The following is a 14,659-nucleotide window of genomic DNA, read 5'->3' on the forward strand; positions in this document are numbered from 1 at the left end:
TCCATTCCATTCCGTTCCATTCCATTCCGTTCCATTCCATTTGCGTTAACTCCATTCCAATCCATTCCATTCCATTCCATTCCATTCCATTCCATTCCATTCCATTCCATTCCAATCGGGTTGATTCCATTCCTTTCCATTCCACTCCACTCCATTCCATTCCATTCCATTCCATTCGGTTTGATTCCATTCCATTCCATTCCATTGCATTCCATTCCATTCGTGTTGATTCCATTCCATTCCATTCCATTTGGGTTCTTTCCATTCCATTCCATTCCATTCCATGCCATTCCATTCCATTTGGGTTGATTCCATTCCATTCCATTCCATTCGGGTTGATTCCATTCCATTCCATTACATTCCATTCGGCTTGATTCCTTTCCATTCCATTCCATTCCATTCCATTCCATTCCATTCCATTCCATTCGTTTTGATTCCATTCCATTAAATTCCATTCCATTCGGGTTGATTCCATTGCATTCAATTCCATTCCACTCCATTCCATTCCATTCCATTTCATTCTCGTTGATTCCATTCCATTCCATTCCATTCCATTCGGGTTATTTCCATTCCATTCCATTCAATCCCACTCGGGTTGATTCCATTATATTCTATTCTGGTTGATTCCATTCCATTCCATTCCATTCCATTCGTGTTGATTCCATTCCATTCCATTCCATTCCATTCCATTCCATTCCATTCCATTCCTTTCCGATTGATTCCATTCCATTCCACTCCATTCCATTCCATTCCATTCCTTTCAGGTTCACTCCATTCCATTCCATTCCATTCAATTCCATTCCATACCATTATATACCATTCGGGTTGATTCCATTCCATTCCATTCCATTCCATTCGGGTTGATTCCAAATCATTCTATTCCATTCCATTCCGTTCCATTCCATTCCAATCCATTCCTTTCGGGGTGATTCTATTCCATTCCATTCCATTCCATTCCATTCGGGTTGATTCCATTCCATTTCATTCCCTTCCACTCCATTCCATTCCATTCCATTCCATTTGGGTTAACTCCATTCCATTCCATTCCCTTCCATTCCATTCCATTCCATTCCAATCGGGTTGATTCCATTCCATTGCATTCCATTCCATTCCATTCCATTCCATTCCATTCCATTCCATGCCACTCGTGTTGATTCCAATCCATTCCATTACATTACATTCCATTCCTTTTGTGTTGATTGCATTCCATTCCATTCCATTCCATTCTATGCCATTCCATTTCAGTCGGGTTTTTTCCATTGCATTCCATTCCATTCCATTCCATTCCTTTCGGGGTGATTCTATTCCTTTCTATTCCATTTCATTCTATTCCATTCCATTCCATTCGGGTTGATTCCATTCCATTCCATTCCACTCCATTCGGGTTGACTCCATTCCATTCAATTGCATTCCATTCCATTCCATTCAGGTTGATTCCATTCCATTCCATTCCATTCCATTCCATTCCATTCCATTTGATTCCATTCCATTCCATTCGGGATGATTCCATTCCATTCCATTCCATTCGGCTTGATTCCATTCCATTCCTTTCCATTCCATTCCATTCCATTCGTTTTGATTCCATTCCATTCCATTCCATTTCATTCGGGTTGATTCCATTCCATTCAATTCCATTCCACTCCATTCCATTTCATTCGATTCCTTTCTCGTTGATTCCATTCCATTCCATTCAATTCCACTCGGGGTGATTCCATTATATTCCATTCGGGTTGATTCCATTCCATTCCATTCCATTCCATTCCATTCCATTCGTATTGATTCCATTCCATTCCATTCCATTCCATTCCGTTCCATTCCTTTCGGGTTGACTCCATTCCATTCCATTCCATTCCATTCCATTCCATTCAATTCGGGTTGATTCCATTCCATTCCATTCCATTCCATTCCATTCGTGTTACATCCATTCCATTCCAATCCATTCCATTCGGGTTGATTCCGTTCCAATCCATTCCATGCCATTCCATTCCATTCCATTCCTTTCGTGGTTATTCTATTCCATTCTATTCCATTTCATTCCATTCCATTCCATTCCATTCCATTCCATTCCATTCCATTCCTTTGAGGTTGACTCCATTCCATTCCATTCCGTTCCATTCCATTCCATTCCATTCCATTCCATTCCATTCCATTCGGGTTGATTCCAAATCATTTTATTCCATTCCACTCCGTTCCATTCCATTCCACTCCATTCCTTTCGGCGTGATTCTTTTCCATTCCATTCCATTCCATTCCATTCCATTCCATTCGGGTTGATTCCATTCCATTCCATTCCCTTCCACTCCATTCCATTCCATTCCGTTCCATTTGGCTTAACTCCATTCCATTCCATTCCATTCCATTCCGTTCCATGCCATTCGTGTTGATTCCATTCCATTCCATTCTATTATATTCCATTCCATTTGGGTTGATTCCATTCCATTCCATGCCATGCCATTCCATTCCGTTCGGGTTCATTCCATTCCAATCCATTCCATTCCATTCCATTACATTCCATTCCTTTCGGGGTGATTATATTCCATTCTATTCCATTTCATTCTTTTTCCATTCCATTCCATTCCATTCGGATTGATTCCATTCCATTCCATTCCATTCAATTCCATTCCATTCCATTCCATTCGGGTTGATTCCATTCCATTCCGTTCCATTCCATTCCGTTCCATTCCATTTGGGTTAACTCCATTCCATTCCATTCCATTCCACTCCATTCCATTCCATTCCATTCCATTCCAATCGGGTTGATTCCATTCCTTTCCATTCCACTCCATTCCATTCCATTCCATTCCATTCCATTCGATTTGATTTGATTCCATTCCATTCCATTGCATTCCATTCCATTTGTGTTGATTCCATTCCATTCCATTCCATTTGGGTTCATTCCATTCCATTCCATTCCATTCCATTCCATTCCTTTCCATTCGATTTGATTCCATTCCATTCCATTCCATTGCATTCCATTCCATTTGTGTTGATTCCATTCCATTCCATTCCATTTGGGTTCATTCCATTCCATTCCATTCCATTCCATTCCATGCCATTCCATTCCATTTTGGTTGACTCCATTCCATTCCAATCCATTCCATTCCATTCCATTCCATTCCTTTCGGGGTGATTCTATTCCATTCTATTCCATTTCATTCTATTCCATTCCATTCCATTCGGGTTGATTCCATTCCATTCCATTCCATTCCATTCCATTCCATTCCATTCCATTCCATTCCATTCGTGTTGATTCCATTCCATTCTGTTGCATTCCATTCCATTCCATTCGGGTTGATTCCATTCCATTCCATTCCATTCGGGTTTATTCCATTCCATTCCATTCCATTTCATTCCATTCCATTCCATTGGGGATGATTCCATTCCATTCCATTCGGCTTGATTCCTTTCCATTCCATTCCATTCCATTCCATTCCATTTCATTCTCGTTGATTCCATTCCATTACATTCCATTCCATTCGGGTTACTTCCATTCCATTCCATTCAATTCCACTCGGGTTGATTCCATTATATTCTATTCTGGTTGATTCCATTCCATTCCATTCCATTCCATTCGTGTTGATTCCATTCCATTCCATTCCATTCCATTCCATTCCATTCCATTCCATTCCATTCCATTCCATTCCTTTCGGATTGATTCCATTCCACTCCATTCCATTCCATTCCATTCCATTCCATTCCATTCCTTTCAGGTTGACTCCATTCCATTCCATTCCATTCAATTCCATTCCATACCTTTATATTCCATTCGGGTTGATTCCATTCCATTCCATTCCATTCCATTCGGGTTGATTCCAAATCATTCTATTCCATTCCATTCTGTTCCATTCCATTCCACTCCATTCCTTTCGGGGTGATTCTTTTCCATTCCATTCCATTCCATTCCTTTCCATTCCATTCCATTCGGGTTGATTCCATTCCATTCCATTCCCTTTCACTCCATTCCATTCCATTCCATTCCATTTGGGTTAACTCCATTCCATTCCATTCCAATCGTGTTGATTCCATTCCATTCCATTACATTCCATTCCATTCCATTCCATTCCATGCCATTCGTGTTGATTCCATTCCATTCCATTACATTACATTACATTCCTTTTGTGTTGATTGCATTCCATTCCATTCCATTCCATTCCATGCCATTCCATTTCAGTCGGGTTTTTTCCATTCCATTCCATTCCTTTCGGGGTGATTCTATTCCATTCTATTCCATTTCATTCTATTCCATTCCATTCCATTCGGGTTGATTCCATTCCATTCCATTCCACTCCATTCGGGTTGATTCCATTCCATTCAATTGCATTCCATTCCATTCCATTCTGGTTGATTCCATTCCATTCCATTCCATTCCATTCCATTCCATTCCATTTGATTCCATTCCATTCCATTCGGGATGATTCCATTCCATTCCATTCCATTCGGCTTGATTCCATTCCATTCCTTTCCATTCCATTCCATTCCATTCGTTTTGATTCCATTCCATTCCATTCCATTTCATTCGGGTTGATTCCATTGCATTCAATTCCATTCCACTCCATTCCATTTCATTCGATTCCTTTCTCGTTGATTCCATTCCATTCCATTCACTTCCACTCGGGTTTATTCCATTATATTCCATTCGGGTTGGTTCCATTCCATTCCATTCCATTCCATTCGGATTGATTCCATTCCATTCCATTCCATTCCATTCCGTTCCATTCCTTTCGGGTTGACTCCATTCCATTCCATTCCATTCCATTCGGGTTGATTCCATTCCATTCCATTCCACTCCATTCGGGTTGATTCCAATACATTCAATTGCATTCCATTCCATTCCATTCCATTCGTGTTGATTCCATTCAATTCCATTCCATTCCATTCCATTCGGTTTTATTCCATTCCATTCCATTCCATTCCATTTGATTCCATTCCTTTCCATGCGGGATGATTCCATTCCATTCCATTCCATTCGGCTTGATTCCATTCCATTAATTTCCATTCCATTCCATTCCATTCGTTTTGATTCCATTCCATTCCATTCAATTCCACTCGGGTTGATTCCATTCCATTCAATTCCATTCCAGTCCATTCCATTCCATTCCATTCCTTGCTCGTTGATTCCATTCCATTCCATTCCATTCCATTCGGATTATTTCCATTCCATTCCTTTCAATTCCACTCGGGTTGATTCCATTATATTCCATTCGGGTTGATTCCATTCCATTCCATTCCATTCCATTCCATTCCATTGCATTCCATTCCATACCATTCTGTTTGATTCCATTCCATTCCATTCCATTCCATTCCATTCCATTCCATTCCATTCCTTTCGGGGTGATTCCATTCCATTTCATTCCATTCCATTCCATTCCATTCCATTCCATGCCATTCCATTCCATTCCATTCCATTCCATGCCATTCCATTCCATTCTACTCCATTCGGGTTGATTCCACTCCACTCCTTTCTATTGCATTCCATTCCATTCCATTCAGGTTGATTCCATTCCATTCCATTCCGTTCCATTCCATTCCATTCGGGTTGATTCCATTCCATTCCATTCCACTCCATTCCATGCCATTCCATTCCATTCTATTCCATTCAGGTTGAATCCATTCCATTCCATTCCATTCCATTCGAGTTGATTCCAAGTCATTCCATTCCATTCCATTCCGTTCCATTCCATTCCACTCTATTCCTTTCGGGGTGATTCTATTCCATTCCATTCCATTCCATTCCATTCCATTCCATTCCATTCCATTCGGGTTGATTCCATTCCATTCCGTTCCATTCCATTCCGTTCCATTCCATTTGGGTTAAATCCATTCCATTCCATTCCATGCCATTCCATTCCATTCGGATTGATTCCATTCCATTCCATTCCATTCCTTTCCATTCCGTTCCATTACTTTCGGGTTGACTCCATTCCATTGCATTCCGTTCCATTCCATTCCATTCCATTTGGGTTGATTCCATTCCATTCCCTTCCATTCCATTCCATGCCATTCCATTCCATTCCATGCCATTCCATTCCATTCTATTCCATTCCATTCCATTCCATTCGTGTTGATTCCATTCCATTCCATTCCATTCCACTCCATTCCATGCCATTCCATTCCATTCTATTCCATTCAGGTTGAATCCATTCCATTCCATGCCATTCCATTCCATTCGAGTTGATTCCAAGTCATTCCATTCCATTTCATTCCTTTCCATTCCATTCCACTCTATTCCTTTCGGGGTGATTCTATTCCATTCCATTCCATTCCATTCCATTCCATTCGGGTTGATTCCATTCCATTCCGTTCCATTCCATTCGGTTCCATTCCATTTGGGTTAACTCCATTCCATTCCATTCCATTCCATTCCATTCCATTCCATTCCATTCCATTCCATTCCAATCGGGTTGATTCCATTATTTTCCATTCCACTCCATTCCATTCCATTCCATTCGATTTGATTCCATTCCATTCCATTCCATTCCATTGCATTCCATTCCATTCGTGTTGATTCCATTCCATTCCATTCCATTTGGGTACATTCCATTCCATTCCATTCCATTCCATTCCATGCCATTCCATTCCATTTTGGTTGACTCCATTCCTTTCCATTCCATTCCATTCCATTCCTTTTGGGGTGATTCTATTCCATTCTATTCCATTTCATTCTATTCCATTCCATTCCATTCGGGTTGATTCCATTCCATTCCATTCCATTCCATTCCATTCCATTCCATTCCATTCCATTCGTGTTGATTCCATTCCATTCAATTGCATTCCATTCCATTCCATTCGGGTTGATTCCATTCCATTCCATTCCATTCTTGTTTATTCCATTCCATTCCATTCCATTTCATTCCATTCCATTCCATTCGGGATGATTCCATTCCGTTCCATTCCATTCGGCTTGATTCCATTCCATTCCATTCCATTCCATTCCATTCCATTCCATTCCATTCCATTCGTTTTGATTCCATTCCATTAAATTCCATTCCATTCGGGTTGATTCCATTCCATTCAATTCCATTCCACTCCATTCCATTCCAGTCCATTTCATTCTCGTTGATTCCATTCCATTACATTCCATTCCATTCGGGTTATTTCCATTCAATTCCATTCAATTCCACTCGGGTTGATTCCATTATATTCTAATCTGGTTGATTCCATTCCATTCCATTCCATTCCATTCGTGTTGATTCCATTCCATTCCATTCCATTCCATTCCATTCCATTCCATTCCATTCCATTCCTTTCGGATTGATTCCATTCCATTCCATTCCATTCCATTCCATTCCATTCCATTCCATTCCTTTCAGGTTGACTCCATTCCATTCCATTCCATTCAATTCCATTCCATATCATTATATTCCATTCGTGTTGATTCCATTCCATTCCATTCCATTATATTCCATTCCATTTGGGTTGATTCCATTCCATTCCATTCCAATCCATGCCATTCCATTCCATTCGGGTTCATTCCATTCCATTCCATTCCATTCCATGACATTCCATTCCATGACATTCCATTCCATTCCTTTTGGGGTGATTCTATTCCATTCTATTCCATTTCATTCTATTCCATTCCATTCCATTGCATTCGGGTTGATTCCATTCCATTCCATTCCACTCCATTCGGGTTGATTCCATTCCATTCAATTGCATTCCATTCCATTCCATTCGGGTTGATTCCATTCCATTCCATTCCATTCCATTCGGTTTTATTCCATTCCATTCCATTCCATTTGATTCCATTCCTTTCCATTCGGGATGATTCCATTCCATTCCATTCCATTCGGCTTGATTCCATTCCATTCATTTCCATTCCATTCCATTCGATTCGTTTTGATTCCATTCCATTCCATTCCATTCCATTCGGGTTGATTCCATTGCATTCCTTTCCATTCGGGTTGATTCCATTCCATTCCTTTCCATTCCATTCCATTGCATTCCTTTCCGGTTGTTTCTGTTCCATTCCATTCCATTCCATTCCATTCCATTCCATTCGATTTGTTTCCAATCCATTCCATTTCATTCCATTCCATTCCATTCCATTACTTACAGGTTGACTCCATTCCATTCCATTCCATTCCTTTGAGGTTGACTCCATTGCATTCCAATCCATTCCATTCCATTCCATTCCATTCCATTACAATCGTGATGATTCCATTCCATTCCATTCCATTCCATTCCATTCCATTCCATGCCATTCCATTCCATTTTGGTTGACTCCATTCCATTCCAATCCATTCCATTCCATTCCATTCCATTCCATTCCTTTCGGGGTGATTCTATTCCATTCTATTCCATTTCATTCTATTCCATTCCATTCCATTCGGGTTGATTCCATTCCATTCCATTCCATTCCATTCCATTCCATTCGTGTTGATTCCATTCCATTCTATTGCATTCCATTCCATTCCATTCGGGTTGATTCCATTCCATTCCATTCCATTCGGGTTTATTCCATTCCATTCCATTCCATTTCATTCCATTCCATTACATTGGGGATGATTCCATTCCATTCCATTCGGCTTGATTCCTTTCCATTCCATTCCATTCCATTCCATTCCATTTCATTCTCGTTGATTCCATTCCATTACATTCCATTCCATTCGGGTTATTTCCATTCCATTCCATTCAATTCCACTCGGGTTGATTCCATTATATTCTATTCTGGTTGATTCCATTCCATTCCATTCCATTCCATTCGTGTTGATTCCATTCCATTCCATTCCATTCCATTCCATTCCATTCCATTCCATTCCATTCCTTTCGGATTGATTCCATTCCACTCCATTCCATTCCATTCCATTCCATTCCATTCCTTTCAGGTTGACTCCATTCCATTCCATTCCATTCAATTCCATTCCATACCATTATATTCCATTCGGGTTGATTCCATTCCATTCCATTCCATTCCATGCCATTCCATTTCAGTCGGGTTTTTTCCATTCCATTCCATTCCTTTCGGGGTGATTCTATTCCATTCTATTCCATTTCATTCTATTCCATTCCATTCCATTCGGGTTGATTCCATTCCATTCCATTCCACTCCATTCGGGTTGATTCCATTCCATTCAATTGCATTCCATTCCATTCCATTCTGGTTGATTCCATTCCATTCCATTCCATTCCATTCCATTCCATTCCATTTGATTCCATTCCATTCCATTCGGGATGATTCCATTCCATTCCATTCCATTCGGCTTGATTCCATTCCATTCCTTTCCATTCCATTCCATTCCATTCGTTTTGATTCCATTCCATTCCATTCCATTTCATTCGGGTTGATTCCATTGCATTCAATTCCATTCCACTCCATTCCATTTCATTCGATTCCTTTCTCGTTGATTCCATTCCATTCCATTCACTTCCACTCGGGTTTATTCCATTATATTCCATTCGGGTTGATTCCATTCCATTCCATTCCATTCCATTCGGATTGATTCCATTCCATTCCATTCCATTCCATTCCGTTCCATTCCTTTCGGGTTGACTCCATTCCATTCCATTCCATTCCATTCGGGTTGATTCCATTCCATTCCATTCCACTCCATTCGGGTTGATTCCAATACATTCAATTGCATTCCATTCCATTCCATTCCATTCGTGTTGATTCCATTCAATTCCATTCCATTCCATTCCATTCGGTTTTATTCCATTCCATTCCATTCCATTCCATTTGATTCCATTCCTTTCCATGCGGGATGATTCCATTCCATTCCATTCCATTCGGCTTGATTCCATTCCATTAATTTCCATTCCATTCCATTCCATTCGTTTTGATTCCATTCCATTCCATTCAATTCCACTCGGGTTGATTCCATTCCATTCAATTCCATTCCAGTCCATTCCATTCCATTCCATTCCTTGCTCGTTGATTCCATTCCATTCCATTCCATTCCATTCGGATTATTTCCATTCCATTCCTTTCAATTCCACTCGGGTTGATTCCATTATATTCCATTCGGGTTGATTCCATTCCATTCCATTCCATTCCATTCCATTCCATTGCATTCCATTCCATACCATTCTGTTTGATTCCATTCCATTCCATTCCATTCCATTCCATTCCATTCCATTCCTTTCGGGGTGATTCCATTCCATTTCATTCCATTCCATTCCATTCCATTCCATTCCATGCCATTCCATTCCATTCCATTCCATTCCATGCCATTCCATTCCATTCTACTCCATTCGGGTTGATTCCACTCCACTCCTTTCTATTGCATTCCATTCCATTCCATTCAGGTTGATTCCATTCCATTCCATTCCGTTCCATTCCATTCCATTCGGGTTGATTCCATTCCATTCCATTCCACTCCATTCCATGCCATTCCATTCCATTCTATTCCATTCAGGTTGAATCCATTCCATTCCATTCCATTCCATTCGAGTTGATTCCAAGTCATTCCATTCCATTCCATTCCGTTCCATTCCATTCCACTCTATTCCTTTCGGGGTGATTCTATTCCATTCCATTCCATTCCATTCCATTCCATTCCATTCCATTCCATTCCATTCGGGTTGATTCCATTCCATTCCGTTCCATTCCATTCCGTTCCATTCCATTTGGGTTAAATCCATTCCATTCCATTCCATTCCATTCCATTCCATTCCAATCGGGATGATTCCATTCCTTTCCATTCCATTCCATTCCATGCCATTCCATTCCATTCGGATTGATTCCATTCCATTCCATTCCATTCCTTTCCATTCCGTTCCATTACTTTCGGGTTGACTCCATTCCATTGCATTCCGTTCCATTCCATTCCTTTCCATTTGGGTTGATTCCATTCCATTCCCTTCCATTCCATTCCATGCCATTCCATTCCATTCCATGCCATTCCATTCCATTCTATTCCATTCCATTCCATTCCATTCGTGTTGATTCCATTCCATTCCATTCCATTCCACTCCATTCCATGCCATTCCATTCCATTCTATTCCATTCAGGTTGAATCCATTCCATTCCATGCCATTCCATTCCATTCGAGTTGATTCCAAGTCATTCCATTCCATTTCATTCCTTTCCATTCCATTCCACTCTATTCCTTTCGGGGTGATTCTATTCCATTCCATTCCATTCCATTCCATTCCATTCGGGTTGATTCCATTCCATTCCGTTCCATTCCATTCGGTTCCATTCCATTTGGGTTAACTCCATTCCATTCCATTCCATTCCATTCCATTCCATTCCATTCCATTCCATTCCATTCCATTCCATTCCAATCGGGTTGATTCCATTATTTTCCATTCCACTCCATTCCATTCCATTCCATTCGATTTGATTCCATTCCATTCCATTCCATTCCATTGCATTCCATTCCATTCGTGTTGATTCCATTCCATTCCATTCCATTTGGGTACATTCCATTCCATTCCATTCCATTCCATTCCATGCCATTCCATTCCATTTTGGTTGACTCCATTCCTTTCCATTCCATTCCATTCCATTCCTTTTGGGGTGATTCTATTCCATTCTATTCCATTTCATTCTATTCCATTCCATTCCATTCGGGTTGATTCCATTCCATTCCATTCCATTCCATTCCATTCCATTCCATTCCATTCGTGTTGATTCCATTCCATTCAATTGCATTCCATTCCATTCCATTCGGGTTGATTCCATTCCATTCCATTCCATTCTTGTTTATTCCATTCCATTCCATTCCATTTCATTCCATTCCATTCCATTCGGGATGATTCCATTCCGTTCCATTCCATTCGGCTTGATTCCATTCCATTCCATTCCATTCCATTCCATTCCATTCCATTCCATTCCATTCCATTCGTTTTGATTCCATTCCATTAAATTCCATTCCATTCGGGTTGATTCCATTCCATTCAATTCCATTCCACTCCATTCCATTCCAGTCCATTTCATTCTCGTTGATTCCATTCCATTACATTCCATTCCATTCGGGTTATTTCCATTCAATTCCATTCAATTCCACTCGGGTTGATTCCATTATATTCTATTCTGGTTGATTCCATTCCATTCCATTCCATTCCATTCGTGTTGATTCCATTCCATTCCATTCCATTCCATTCCATTCCATTCCATTCCATTCCTTTCGGATTGATTCCATTCCATTCCATTCCATTCCATTCCATTCCATTCCATTCCATTCCTTTCAGGTTGACTCCATTCCATTCCATTCCATTCAATTCCATTCCATATCATTATATTCCATTCGTGTTGATTCCATTCCATTCCATTCCATTATATTCCATTCCATTTGGGTTGATTCCATTCCATTCCATTCCAATCCATGCCATTCCATTCCATTCGGGTTCATTCCATTCCATTCCATTCCATTCCATGACATTCCATTCCATGACATTCCATTCCATTCCTTTTGGGGTGATTCTATTCCATTCTATTCCATTTCATTCTAATCCATTCCATTCCATTGCATTCGGGTTGATTCCATTCCATTCCATTCCACTCCATTCGGGTTGATTCCATTCCATTCAATTGCATTCCATTCCATTCCATTCGGGTTGATTCCATTCCATTCCATTCCATTCCATTCGGTTTTATTCCATTCCATTCCATTCCATTTGATTCCATTCCTTTCCATTCGGGATGATTCCATTCCATTCCATTCCATTCGGCTTGATTCCATTCCATTCATTTCCATTCCATTCCATTCGATTCGTTTTGATTCCATTCCATTCCATTCCATTCCATTCGGGTTGATTCCATTGCATTCCTTTCCATTCGGGTTGATTCCATTCCATTCCTTTCCATTCCATTCCATTGCATTCCTTTCCGGTTGTTTCTGTTCCATTCCATTCCATTCCATTCCATTCCATTCCATTCGATTTGTTTCCAATCCATTCCATTTCATTCCATTCCATTCCATTCCATTACTTACAGGTTGACTCCATTCCATTCCATTCCATTCCTTTGAGGTTGACTCCATTGCATTCCAATCCATTCCATTCCATTCCATTCCATTCCATTACAATCGTGATGATTCCATTCCATTCCATTCCATTCCATTCCATTCCATTCCATGCCATTCCATTCCATTTTGGTTGACTCCATTCCATTCCAATCCATTCCATTCCATTCCATTCCATTCCATTCCTTTCGGGGTGATTCTATTCCATTCTATTCCATTTCATTCTATTCCATTCCATTCCATTCGGGTTGATTCCATTCCATTCCATTCCATTCCATTCCATTCCATTCGTGTTGATTCCATTCCATTCTATTGCATTCCATTCCATTCCATTCGGGTTGATTCCATTCCATTCCATTCCATTCGGGTTTATTCCATTCCATTCCATTCCATTTCATTCCATTCCATTACATTGGGGATGATTCCATTCCATTCCATTCGGCTTGATTCCTTTCCATTCCATTCCATTCCATTCCATTCCATTTCATTCTCGTTGATTCCATTCCATTACATTCCATTCCATTCGGGTTATTTCCATTCCATTCCATTCAATTCCACTCGGGTTGATTCCATTATATTCTATTCTGGTTGATTCCATTCCATTCCATTCCATTCCATTCGTGTTGATTCCATTCCATTCCATTCCATTCCATTCCATTCCATTCCATTCCATTCCATTCCTTTCGGATTGATTCCATTCCACTCCATTCCATTCCATTCCATTCCATTCCATTCCTTTCAGGTTGACTCCATTCCATTCCATTCCATTCAATTCCATTCCATACCATTATATTCCATTCGGGTTGATTCCATTCCATTCCATTCCATTCCATTCGGGTTGATTCCAAATCATTCTATTCCATTCCATTCCGTTCCATTCCATTCCACTCCATTCCTTTCGGGGTGATTCTTTTCCATTCCATTCCATTCCATTCCATTCCATTCCATTCCATTCCATTCGGGTTGATTCCATTCCATTCCATTCCCTTCCACTCCATTCCATTCCATTCCATTCCATTTGGGTTAACTCCATTCCATTCCATTCCAATCGTGTTGATTCCATTCCATTCCATTCCATTCCATTCCATTCCATTCCATTCCATGCCATTCGTGTTGATTCCATTCCATTCCATTACATTACATTACATTCCTTTTGTGTTGATTGCATTCCATTCCATTCCATTCCATTCCATGCCATTCCATTTCAGTCGGGTTTTTTCCATTGCATTCCATTCCATTCCATTCCATTCCATTCCTTTCGGGGTGATTCTATTCCATTCTATTCCATTTCATTCTATTCCATTCCATTCCATTCGGGTTGATTCCATTCCATTCCATTCCACTCCATTCGGGTTGATTCCATTCCATTCAATTGCATTCCATTCCATTCCATTCTGGTTGATTCCATTCCATTCCATTCCATTCCATTTGATTCCATTCCATTCCATTCGGGATGATTCCATTCCATTCCATTCCATTCGTTTTGATTCCATTCCATTCCTTTCCATTCCATTCCATTCCATTCGTTTTGATTCCATTCCATTCCATTCCATTTCATTCGGGTTGATTCCATTGCATTCAATTCCATTCCACTCCATTCCATTTCATTCGATTCCTTTCTCGTTGATTCCATTCCATTCCATTCACTTCCACTCGGGTTGATTCCATTATATTCCATTCGGGTTGATTCCATTCCATTCCATTCCATTCCATTCGGATTGATTCCATTCCATTCCATTCCATTCCATTCC

The sequence above is a fragment of the Pan paniscus genome, chromosome 23 (genome assembly GCF_029289425.2).
Source record: "Pan paniscus chromosome 23, NHGRI_mPanPan1-v2.0_pri, whole genome shotgun sequence".
NCBI classification, from domain to species: Eukaryota; Metazoa; Chordata; class Mammalia; order Primates; family Hominidae; genus Pan; species Pan paniscus.